Source organism: Bos indicus x Bos taurus, chromosome 16 (assembly GCF_003369695.1).
Source record: "Bos indicus x Bos taurus breed Angus x Brahman F1 hybrid chromosome 16, Bos_hybrid_MaternalHap_v2.0, whole genome shotgun sequence".
Lineage (NCBI taxonomy): Eukaryota > Metazoa > Chordata > Mammalia > Artiodactyla > Bovidae > Bos > Bos indicus x Bos taurus.
In genome coordinates, this window is record NC_040091.1 from 36,732,176 (window position 1) to 36,745,341 (window position 13,166).

Here is a 13,166-nt window from a genome sequence, read left to right on the forward strand (position 1 = left end):
GGGACCTTATTAAAGTTAAAAGCTTTTGCACAGCAAAGGAAACCATAAACAAGATGAAAAAACAACCCGCAGAATGGAAGAAAATAATTGCAAGTGAAGAAACTGACAAAGGATTAAGCTCCAGAATATATAAGCAGCTCATGCAGTTCAATATTAGGAAAACAAACTGCCCCATCAAAAAATGGGCAGAAGACCTAAACAGACATTTCTCCAAAGAAGTAAATGGTTTTTAACCAAAGAAAGCAAGTTGCTTTAAAGAAGTACCATAAGTATGTATATATTTATTCTCCTTTCTCCTCTGATTCAAGAGGACTCGGTAATTCCACTAATTTCCCTTTTTAAACTTCTAACATGATTCTGAGATTTCAATTCTAATGTGTTTCCTTGCGTCCTGCTTGGCAGCACCTTATCTTTTTATTGTTCAGTCGCTAAGTCATGTCCAAATCTTTGCAGCCTCATGAACTGCAGCACACCATGTCCTTCACTATCTCCTGGAGTTTGCTCAAACTCATGTCTGTTAAGTCGGTGATGCCATCCAACCATCTCATCCTCTGTCATCCCCTTCTCCTCCTGCCCTCAATCTTTCCCAGCAATAGGGTCTTTTCCAGTGACCCTTCAGTTCTTCGCATCAGGTGGCCAAAGTATTAGAGTTTCAACTTCAGCATTAGTCCTTCCAATTTAGGGTTGATCTCCTTTAAGATTGACTGGTTTGATCTCCTTGCAGTCCAAGGGACTCTCAAGAGTCTTCTCCAGCACCACAGTTTGAAAGCATCAGTTCTTGGCTCTCAGCCTTCGTTGTGGTCCAACTGTCACATACATGACACTGAAAAAACCATAGCTTTAAATATGTGAACCTTTGTCTCCAAAGTGATGTCTCATACACTATCTAGGTTTGTCATAGTTTTCCTTCCAAGGAACAAGTGTCTTTTAATTTCATGGCTGCAGTCACCATTGACAGGGATTTGGGAGCCCAAATAAATAAAATTGGTCACTGTTTCCCTTTCTGTTTTCCATGGAGTTATGGGACCAGATGCCATGAACTTAGTTTTAAGTTTAATGTTGAGTTTTAAGCCAGCTTTTTCACTCTCCTCTTTCACCCTCATCAAGAGGCTCTTAAGTTCCTCTTCTTGTTCTTGATGATACCATTAGAGTGGTATCATCTGCATATCTGAGGTTGCTTATAGTTCTCCCAGCAGTCTTGAAGCTCCATTTTCTGTTTCAGAATCTAAGAAATAACTAACGGGAATATCTTCAAAATGAGCCAAGCCCAGTGAGTTCCCAAAGCAGAAGAAATATGGGCAGATGGGCTGATAGATTGGCAGAATCCTTCCTGAATGTAGCCAGGCTGTTTGCCATCTGTCATTAAGAAAGAAGGGAAAATCCTCCTGGATTTTAGAAAACTTTCTTTGCTTGTTTTCCTTGGCCATTGTGCTGCTGGTTTTGTAATCAGAAATTTCCTAAATGATTATTATTAGCTTTGCTCTCAGAGCCCTACATCAGGAGAAAAACCTGGCTTTGTCACTTTTGGAATAAAAAGATCGACTCTGTTTCCCTTGTATATTGTTATAATTTTTGAGCATGTAAACATACTATCAAAAAAAAAGAAAAGAAAAAACCATCTGCTGTTTTACACCATCACTGTGACTTGGAGCAAGCTTCTTGTCCTATTTAAGTCTCAGATCTCTCATCTAGAATAAAAGGTGTTTGACCCCAGTCCCTGCCAGCTGTAATATATTATGATATAACATAAATACAGGAAGAAACTCTAAATCCGAGTGTTCCTCATTTTTCCTTGCTGTGATGTTTATAGCTAATGATTAATAATGATATCATGTACTATTGGCATACATGTGTGCCTAGTGTGTGCCAAGCACTTTACCTGCATTACTTCATGCAAATTTCACAAAATGAAAAGTAGATATTATTAATTCCATTTACAGAGGATGAAACACAGACCTCAAAAAGTTAAGTAACCAGTCTGTTTTTTCAGCTAATATGTGGTCAAGCAGGGAATCTAATCCATGTCTTTATTATTCCAAAGCCCATCTTTGTGTTGATTCCATGCCTGCTCAGATTGAAACCTTAGAAGGAAAATATACTTTAGTTTTTGCATTAAAAAAATGTTATAGCAACTTCCTTGGCTTCCTGTACCTCCAACCAGCCCTGTAAGTTCAGTGTCTTAGACTGAGTTCCTTCTGAAGCAGACCTGGCCACAAGCGTGTAGGTGTAAGTCAATTATTTTCGAGGTGATCCCAGGAAGTACTAGTAGGGGAGTGAGAAAGTGAGACAAGCAAAGGAAGGAATCTAGTAAAGGGTGCGCTAATCAGCAGGTAACCACTGTGGAAACCAGGATTCAGCCCCACTAGAGTACTGGGAGATATCTCAGAGTATTCTCAAGGAAGGGCAAGGGAGCGTAGGGATGTACCTATTAATTCCAGTCATCATTGGCTAGAGGCTGATCCTAGTGGGAGGGAGGGCATGGTTAATTCTCCTGCTCTTCCAAGTGGATTCCTGAGGCCAGAGAGAGACCTCCACAAAGAGATGCAGGTGCTTGTGGTTGGAAATGACATGATTTGACCTGGGTTTTTAAAGGATGGTCTATAAACTGTGAAAGTTAAGTGAAGTTACTCAGTCGTGCCTGACTCTTTGCAACCCCATGGACTGTAGCCTACCAGGATTCTCCCTCCATGGGATTCTCCAAGCAAGAGTACTGGAGTGGGTTGCCATTTCCTTCTCCAGGGGATCTTCCCGACCCAGGGATTGAACACGGGTCTCCCACATTCCAGGCAGACGCTTTAACCTCTGAGCCACTAGGGAAGTGAACATAATAGGCATGTTAGTTTTCTATCACTGCTTTAACAGAATACTACAAATCTAGTGGGTGAAAACAACCCCAATTGATTATTTCATTGTTTCTGTAGGGCAAAAGTATGGGATGCTCTGCTCTGGGTTTCACATTGCCAAAGTCATGAAGTCAGCCAGTTGGGCTTTTCTTGGGGGAGTCTGGGGAAAATATACTTCCAAGATCATCCAACTTGTTGGTAGAATCTAGTTTCTTGTGGTTGTCAGACTGGGATCCCCATTTTCTTCTGGCTGTCAGGAGTCATTTTCAGCTGCTGCTACTAAGTCGCTCCAGTCATGTCTGACTCTATGCAACCCCAGAGACTAGTGGCAATTTGCATTCCTTGGTTTATGGCTCTCTTCACTGTCCAAAATGGCAATTTGTCCTCCTCTCTTCAAATCTCTCCGACTTCCCCTTCTGCTTCATCACTTGTTGGCCTACAACTTCTGCCACATTTCTCTGCCTTACTCTTCTGCCACCACTTTACTACTAAGGGTTCATGTGATTACACTGGGCTCACTCAAATTATCCAGGATAATCTCCCTATTTTAAGGTCAATACATTAATAACTGAATTCCATCTGCAAAATCCCTTCCTGACAGTACCTAGATTTGATTGGATAATCAAAATATTTGATTAGATAATCAAAGAGGAGAAGGGAATTTTTTGGGATGGAAGAGGACATCTTTATCATTTTGCCTATCAGAATAGGGACTTGGTCACAGGGATGCAGTACAGGAACCAGGTAAATGGCTAGCCTAAATTAGTGCTGCTGTGCTAAGGCAAATTCTGTTGTGATGTTTTCTCCTCTATAGTAAGTTCCCTATATACAAATAAGTTCCATTCTGAGAGCATGTTCATTAAGTCCAATTTGTTTGAAAGTCAACAAAGTTAGCCAAAGTACCCAACTAACACAGTTGCCTATCTAGTACTGTATTGTAACATGTTTATAATACTTTTCATACAACTAATACAAAAAAAAAAAAACACTAAAAATAAAGAAAACATTTTAAATTTTATTTTAACTTTGAAAAGTACAGTAGTACCAGCTACATTGAGTGAGTGAGTGAGTGAAGTCGCTCAGTCGGGTCTGACTTTTTGTGACCCCGTGGACTGTAGCTCCCCAGGCTCCTCCATCCATGGGATTCTCCAGGCAAGAATACTGGAGTGGGTTGCCATTTCCTTCTCCAGGGAACATTACCAGATACATTACCACCGCTTTGACACTTGCTTCTGGAATTGCTGAGCTTGAAATAATAAAGATACTGTACTACTGTACTCGATACATTACTGTACAGTACAAGACACAAACGTGCAACCACTTATAGAGGATGCACACACTTGACAGTGTACACCATACACATGAACTAACTTACATGATTGGTCATGAGAATACACTCTGAATCTTTGAAAGTTCTCATGTAGGAGACTTACTATACTTAGAACTGGGACTAATTCCCTGAATCCAAGAATGTTACAGACCTTGAAGTGGGGATTAAATACACATAGAGATTTATAGCCTGTAGAATCCCGGACTGGCTCACCTCAGACCAAACAACTAAGAGGAAAGGGAGCACAGCCCCATCCATCAGCAGACAAATGGATTAAAGATTTACTGAGCATAGTCCTTCCCACCAGACCAAGACCCAGTTTTCCCCACAGCCAATCTCTCCCATCAGGAAGCTTGCACAAGCCTCTTATCCTCATCCATCAGAGGGCAGACAGAAGAAACAAGAACTACAGCCTCCAGAACAAAAGCCACAATCACGGAAAGCCAACCAATATGATCTTAGGGTTCACAGCCCTGTCATAGCGAAGGTGCTTACATAACTCACTGCAGCTATGAGACGTGTGGTGCAGAGCCAGTGAAGACAGATGGGTCATGGTGGAGAGTTCTGATAATAAGTGGTCCACTGGAGAAGGGAATGACAAACCACTCCAGTATTCTTGCCTCAAGAACCCCATAAACAGTACGAAAAGGCAAAAAGATATGACAAGGGAAGATTAGTCCCCCAGGTCTGTAGATATCCAATATGCCACTCAGAAAGAGCAGAGAAATAGCTCCAGAAAGAATAAAGAGGCTGGGCCCAAACGGAAATGATGCTCATTTGTGGATGTGTCTGGTGGTGAAAGTAAAGTCCAATGCTATAAAGAACAATATTGCGTAGGAACCTGGAATGTTAGGTCCATGAATCAAGGTAAATTGGACATGGTCAAGCAGGAGATGGCAAGAGTGAATATCTACATTTTAGGTATCAGGAGCTAAAACGGATGGGAATGGATCAGATTACCATTATATCTACTACTTGTAGATTCTTGTGGGCAAGAATTCCTTAAGAGAAATGGAGTAGCTCTCATAGTCAACAAGAGTCCGAAATGCAGTAATTGGGTGCAATCTCAAAAATAACAGAATGATCTGTTTGATTCCAAGGCAAACCATTCAATGTCACAGTAATCGAAGTCTATGCCCCCAACCACTAATGCCAAAGAAGCTGAGGTTGAATAGTTGTATGAAGACATATAAGACCTTCTAGAACTAACACCAAAAAATTATGTTCTTTTCATCATAAGGAATTAGAATGCAAATATAGGAAGTCAGGAGATACCTGTAGTAGCAGGCAAGTTTGGCCTTGGAGTACAAAACGAAGCAAGGCAAAGTCTAACAGAGTTTTTCCAAGAGAATGCACTGGTCATAGCAAACACCCTCTTCCAACAACATAAGAGACCACTCTACACATGGACATCACCAGATGGACATCTGATGGAAATCAGATTGTGGAGGTGAAACAATCAACAGTTACTTATTAAATGAATAAATGAAGTCACTTGAAACATGTAAAACATTTGTTAATGTGTCCTACTCATGAGTTTTAGAAAAGTTGGCATCCTAATAAAAATGCATGTACTATTCTGTCCACTTTAATTTTTGTGATTGTAAAAACAGAAAAGCATCTGGGAAAAGCTGTCAGCCTCAGTGTCTCCTAAAAACAAAATGAGTGCTTCAGTGAGAGGGTTGCTGAGCCTCACCCACATGCCTCACCATCCTGAGAGCCCTGTGGGTAGTCAGATTACAGGAGATCAGAGGGCACCCTTCCAGGGGCATAGTTCCACACTGAAAATAATTAGGCTCAAATATTAGATGCATGGGGCTTCCCTGGTAGCTCAGCTCTTAAAGAATCTGCCTGCAATGCAGGAGACCCTGGTTCAATTCCTGGGTCGGGAAGTTCCCCTGGAGAAGGGATAGGCTACCCACTCCAATATTCTTGGGCTTCTCTGGTGGCTCAGATGGTAAAGAATCTGCCTGCAATGTGGGAGACCTGGGTTCGATCCCTGGGTTGGGAAGATCCCCTAGAGGAGGGCATGGAAACCCTTTCCAGTATTCTTGCCTGGAGAATCCTCATGGACAGAGGAGCCTGGCAGGCTACAGTTCAAGGGATCACAAAGAGACTTGAATGTATGGACTAAGCACAGCACAGCACAGCATTAGATGCACAGCTAAAATGTTTTTTTATATTTAAAGGCATAAAGAAGATTGCTCAATAAAGAATGACTGTGATTTATAGCATCTGCAAACCCTCTTTAATACTTTATTTTTTGCCACACATTTGGACTTATGGGGATCTTAGTTCATTGACCAGGAATTGAACATGGGTCCTTGGCAGTAAGAGTGGGCAGTCTTAACCACTGGACCACTAGGTAATTCCCTGAAACCATCTTTGAAATATCTTAATCCAACTAATTATTAATCCAATTTATCCAACTAATTATAGGAGGGCTAGCACAAAAGTTGGAAACAATTTTTTTTTTTTTTTTAAGGAAACCAATCTTTGGACATCTAGAAAAAAGAGTCTTGATCTGGAAACCCCACCTGAGTCAACCATCCTGACATTGCCTCTGTGTGTCTTGTCTACACACAATAGTCATCTATGTAAAACACAGGAGTCAGGGTAATCAACCACATTCCTTTCATCTAAATGGCCAGTGTTATAGGTTGAAAAGTTAGTGCTTGTGTGGGGCAGAGCATCTGTAGTTATGAAATGATAAACCTGACAATGAGGAGTTTGCATGCATTATTCAGGAAAGAAACTGAAAGAAGATTTAGGGTTGACTTTCAAAATGGAATTTCCTTGCTCTCTGGGTGTTGGCTTCCTTGGCCTTTGATGGTTAGAAGTTCATTTTGTTGTTCAACAATGTTGATTTTGGAGAGAAAATAGCGTTTGAAAACCCAGAGGTCATTTTCTAGAGACTGTTACATGAATACAGAGGGCAGTTTCATGAAGCCGGCAAGGCTTCATCTCGGCTTCTAATAGATAGGAAGAGAGGAAGAGATGAACAATACATTTTTAAGAAGTTCAGCTTTATTTCCTAAAAAGATGCCTCCAGTCAGTCTGGCTAAAGGTAATTGGCATGGGAACATCTTTATGATTCTAAAAAGTAGAATGTTTTCCTTAATTAAGAAAGTCTTGTGTGACTCGGGGAAAATGAAACAGTTTCTCAGATATGAGTGGACCATAATCCCCACTAAAAAGACCCAAATAAGGGCAGTTGTCTGGAGTATCAGAAATGAGTCATATTCAGAAAACTGAAGCAAAACCATGTATTTTTTGCATTTTCTTTGTCTAACAGATAATTTTTTGTTTATAAAATATAATTTTATCTTTGCTACTCTGCTGTCATATAAGGCATAACATCTTCACAAAACTCTTTTGGATCTACCGTCAATGATTAGCAACACACAATAGTGGTCCAACTCTCTAAACAATAATCACTAGACACACAGGATGCCCTCTCACATGCACAAATCTGCATGGAAAAGTACTACATTTTTGACTCAGACTTGTGTACTGTGGCTTATTTCCCCTTTCTAGTGTATTAAGAAATGACATGCAGTCCAATTTGCCAAAAGCAGTGCTTGTATTTTGACATCAACAGGTTACTTCTATTACATGGTGAAGTGAATACCAGTACTTCAAAAGCAGCAGGTGTAAGTGAAGTGAATTTTTATTGGGAAGAGAAGTTGTCAACTTAAATAGCAGCAAATGAAGAGCGTATAAGGAAACTCTCTGTTGTCATAGATACACCAGACCTCCATCATATGTGACACAGGAGGCATTTCAGTTTGTGATCCCCAGCCCAGAAATGTTGAATGATTTTCCATTCAATCTGATGCTTTTGGATTCCTACCAGTAAGGAATACATTAAGAATATGGAAAGCTGCTTACTGAAAGGAAACCCTTGAAGAAAAGTAAGAGATGACATATAGAAATTAAGAAGCTATGGGGACTTACCTGGTGGTCCAGTGGCTAAGACTTCATGTTCCCAGTGCAGGCAATCTGGGTTCAATCCCTGGTCAGGTAACTAGATACTGCTGCTGCTGAGTCACTTCAGTCGTGTCTGACTCTGTGAGACCCCATAGATGGCAGCCCACCAGGCTCCCCCGTCCCTGGGATTCTCCAGGTAAAAACACTGGAGTGGGTTGCCATTTCCTTCTCCAATGCATGAAAGTGAAAAGCGAAAGTGAAGTTGCTCAGTCGTGTCGGACTCTTCATGACCCCATGGACTGCAGCCTACCAGGCTCCTCCGTCCATGGGATCTTCCAGGCAAGAGTACTGGAGTGGGGTGCCATTGCCTTCTCCACATTAAAAAGCTAAAATTTGGTAAATCCAACCTTAGCAAGTTTGGTGCAGATATGGGACACTGGAAACTCCTGTCTCACTGGTAGGAGTACAAATTGGCTCAAGCAGTTTGAATTTGACAGTACTTAAATTATAGGGGAAAAAATCACCTTCGTTCAGGCAAGTGTTATGAATGGACGTATTACTACTGGCTAAAGATACTATTCAGTAAAGAGAAGGAGGTATTTATACAGTTTTAAGGTAACAGCCTAAAGATAACTTATTCATTACAGATGGGGAGAGGTGCCTTTACACAGAGGAAATCTGACAGATACCGCCTTAAGTCTACTGATCAAACTTAATGTCACCAATAAGGCATCAAATTGAATCATGTGTCTCTTTATATGATATCATGCTTAGGAAAGATACAAATTATCAATGTGATACTCTTCTGTGTTGGGCAGTGCTCAAGGTAAAGAAGACCTTTATTACTGTTGGTTTTAATCCATTTTGAGGATCTCAGATTCTGTATTTTCTTGTCAGTTTAGTAATTCATTTAAGAAAAAGGCTTTTACATTCCATTCAGTATCTTGGTTGTTTTAACGTGGAGAGTCTTTCAAAGTTTCTAACTCATCAAATTACCAGGACTGGGAAACAGGATGGTTTCTTTTGAAAATATCTAACTCTGCACTTACTTTTGTGTGTCACTTAGATTCATAGAGCCCTTTTGCCTAATAATGCAGCACCATGTGGGAAGGGCTATAAAAAAAAAAAAAACCCTTTTATTCAATAATATGGCTCTTGAGAACTTATTCTAAGGAAATAATTTAGTAGCAACAAAACACTTGGCACAAATCGTAATTTGATTTGGACAACCAAATACTGGAAACAACCTAAATGCCCATTGGGGAAATCATTTACTCTGCAACCAATAAAACACTCATTATGAAGACTGTGATAACACAGATGATGGTTCTGATGATAAATTTTAAAAGTGAACATAAAATTTGCTTATAGGCCAATCACAACTTCCAGAAAAACATGTGCACATAAGATTAAGATGGTACTGTGAAATGGAATTTTTCCTACGATAGCAGTAAACAAGGATGTCACAGTCTTCATTGGGATTCCAGCCTCCTAAAGGTACATTTCTGAGCCCAGGAAGAACAATGCCGCTATCCAGCAGCTATCCAGCAGCCACCAGTTATCCCCCACGGTAAGTAGTAAGCGCTGAGGAGCTGGGTGTGGGAGCGAGCAGGATGTGAGAAAGCGCAAAGGCAGCCATCAGGCCACATCCGAATTTCTCATTTACAGTAAGGGGTGGTGGATGTGGCGGATGACTACCTCTTGTGTTTTTCACGTCCCTCCAGCTCCTCAAGCTGCCGTTAGCGTGAGGTGGTTGTTAATATAATCATACATAATGGCCTGCCTCGGGGAATCCTGCCCCCTTCCCTGACATTTTTAAAAATTTTATTTTTTAATTGAAGGATTATTGCTTTACAGAATTTTGTTGTTTTCTGTCAAACCTCAACATGAATCTATATAACTTCCTTTGTTCAGCTCAGTTCAGTTCAGTTCAGTTCAGTCACTCAGTCGTGTCCGACTCTTTGAAACCCCATGAATCGCAGCATGCCAGGCCTCCCTGTCCATCACCAACTCCCGGAATTCACTCAGACTCAAGTCCATTAAGTCAGTGATGCCATCCAGCCATCTCATCCTCTGTCGTCCCCTTCTCCTACTGCCCCCAATCCCTCCCAGCATCAGAGTCAGCTCTTTGCATGAGGTGGCCAAAGTACTGGAGTTTCAGCTTCAGCATCATTCCCTCCAAAGAAATCCCAGGGCTGATCTCCTTTAGAATGGACTGGTTGGATCTCCTTGCAGTCCAAGGGACTCTCGAGAGTCTTCTCCAACACCACAGTTCAAAAGCATCAATTCTTTGGTGCTCAGCCTTCTTCACAGTTCAACTCTCACATCCATACATGACCACAGGAAAAACCATAGCCTTGACTAGACGGACCTTTGTTGGCAAAGTAATGTCTCTGCTTTTGAATATGCTATCTAGGTTGGTCATAACTTTCCTTCCAAGGAGTAAGCATCTTTTAATTTCATGGCTGCAGTCACCATCTGCAGTGATTTTGGAGCCCAAGAAAATAAAGTCTGACACTGTTTCCACTGTTTTCCCATCTATTTCCCATGAAGTGATGGGACCGGATGCCGTGATCTTCATTTTCTGAATGTTGAGCTTTAAGCCAACTTTTTCACTCTCCTCTTTCACTTTCATCAAGAGGCTTTTGAGTTCCTCTTCACTTTCTGCCATAAGGGTGGTGTCATCTGCATATCTGAGGTTATTGATATTTCTTCTGGCAATCTTGATTCCAGATTGTGTTTCTTCCAGTCCAGCGTTTCTCATGATGTACTCTGCATATAAGTTAAATAAGCAGGGTGACAATATACAGCCTTGGCATACTCCTTTTCCTATTTGGAACCAGTCTGTTGTTTCATGCCCAGTTCTAACTGTTGCTTCCTGACCTGCATACAGATTTCTCAAGAGGCAGGTCAGGTGGTCTGGTATTCCCATCTCTTTCAGAATTTTCCACAGTTGATTATGATCCACACAGTCAAAGGCTTTGGCATAGTCAATAAAGCATAAATAGATGTTTTTCTGGAACTCTCTTGCTTTTTCCATGATCCAGCGGATGTTGGCAATTTGACCTCTGGTTCCTCTGCCTTTTCTAAAACCAGCTTAAACATCAGGAAGTTCACAGTTCACGTATTGCTGAAGCCTGGCTTGGAGAATTTTGGGCATTACTAGCGTGTGAGATGAGTGCAACTGTGCGGTAGTTTGAGCATTCTTTGGCATTGCCTTTCTTTGGGATTGGAATGAAAACTGCCCTTTTCCAGTCCTGTGGCCACTGCTGAGTTTTCCAAATTTGCTGGCATATTGAGTGCAGCACTTTCACAGCATCATCTTTCAGGATTTGAAATAGCTCAACTGGAATTGCATCACCTCCACTAGCTTTGTTCGTAGTGATGCTTTCTAAGGCCCACTTGACTTCACATTCCAGGATGTCTGGCTCTAGGTTAGTGATCACACCATCGTGATTATCTGGGTCGTGAAGATCTCTTTTGTACAGTTCTTCTGTATATTCTTGCCACCTCTTCTTAATATCTTCTGCTTCTGTTAGGTCCATACCATTTCTATCCTTTATCAAGCCCATCTTTGCATGAAATGTTCCCTTGGTATCTCTAATTTTCTTGAAGAGATCTCTAATCTTTCCCATTTTGTTGTTTTCCTCTATTTCTTTGCATTGATTGCTGAAGAAGGCTTTCTTATCTCTTCTTGCTATTCTTTGGAACTCTGCATTCAGATGCTTATATTTTTCCTTTTCTCCTTTGCTTTTTGCTTCTCTTCTTTTCACAGCTATTTGTAAGGCCTCCCCAAACAGCCATTTTGCTTTTCTGCATTTCTTTTCCATGATGATGGTCTTGATCACTGTCTCCTGTACAATGTCACGAACCTCATTCCATATTTCATCAGGCACTCTATCTATCAGATCTAAACCCTTAAATCTATTTCTCACTTCCACTGTATAATCATAAGGGATTTGATTTAGGTCATACCTGAATGGTCTAGTGGTTTTCCCTACTTTCTTCAATTTCAGTCTGAATTTGGTAATAAGGAGTTCATGATCTGAGCCAGTCAGCTCCCGGTCTTGTTTTTGTTGACTGTATAGAGCTTCTCCATCTTTGGCTGCAAAGAACATAATCAATCTGATTTCGGTGTTGACCATCTGGTGATGTCCATGTGTAGAGTCTTCTCTTGTGTTGTTTGGAAGAGGGTGTTTGCTTTGACCAGTGCATTTTCTTGGCAAAACTATTAGTCTTTGCCCTGCTTCATTCTGTATTCCAAGGCCAAATTTGCCTGTTACTCCAGGTGTTTCTTCACTTCCTACTTTTGCATTCCAGTCCCCTATAATGAAAAGAACATCTTTTTTGGTTTTAGATCTAAAAGGGAACCCTGCCCCCCTCACCTGACATTTTTAAAAATTTTATTTATTTTTTAATTGAAGGATTATTGCTTTACAGAATTTTGTTGTTTTCTGTCAAACCTCAACATGAATCTATATAACTTCCTTTGTTCAGCTCACAGGGAGATAATCTGACCCTGCCCATCTGTGAATGGCTGCCAGAATGAAAAGATTAACACATTCCTTCCCTGAGGTTGGCCATTCCAGGAGATATTTGCAAGATAATGGCCTTCACTTCCTAAGATCCTCCCTCTCTCTGTTCTACAAAGGAACCTGGCATTCAGGCCCCAACACAATGGTTATTTTGAGACATTAGTCTGCCATCTTCTCAGTCAGCTGGCTTTCCAAATGAGGTTATCTCAACGCCTTGCCTCAACACCTTGTCTCTTGGATTCACTGGCCTGTCATGTGGCAAGCAAAGGGAACTTGGACTAGTAACAGAATGAAAGTAGAGGAAACGAAAACACGTTTACTCTTAGCTATTCACTGTGCTGTTTAATCGGCCTTTAGTCTTTCTCGTCAGCTCAAGCTAGGATGTGGGTCTGAGTTTAAGTCCTTGTTTGGCCACTTAGAAAGTGACCCTGGGCAAGATACTTGTATTCTTTAAGCCTCCATTTCTTCATTTGTAAAACAGGGATATTAATGTACACCCCACTTGTCTTGCAAGTGTTTTGCAAGGCC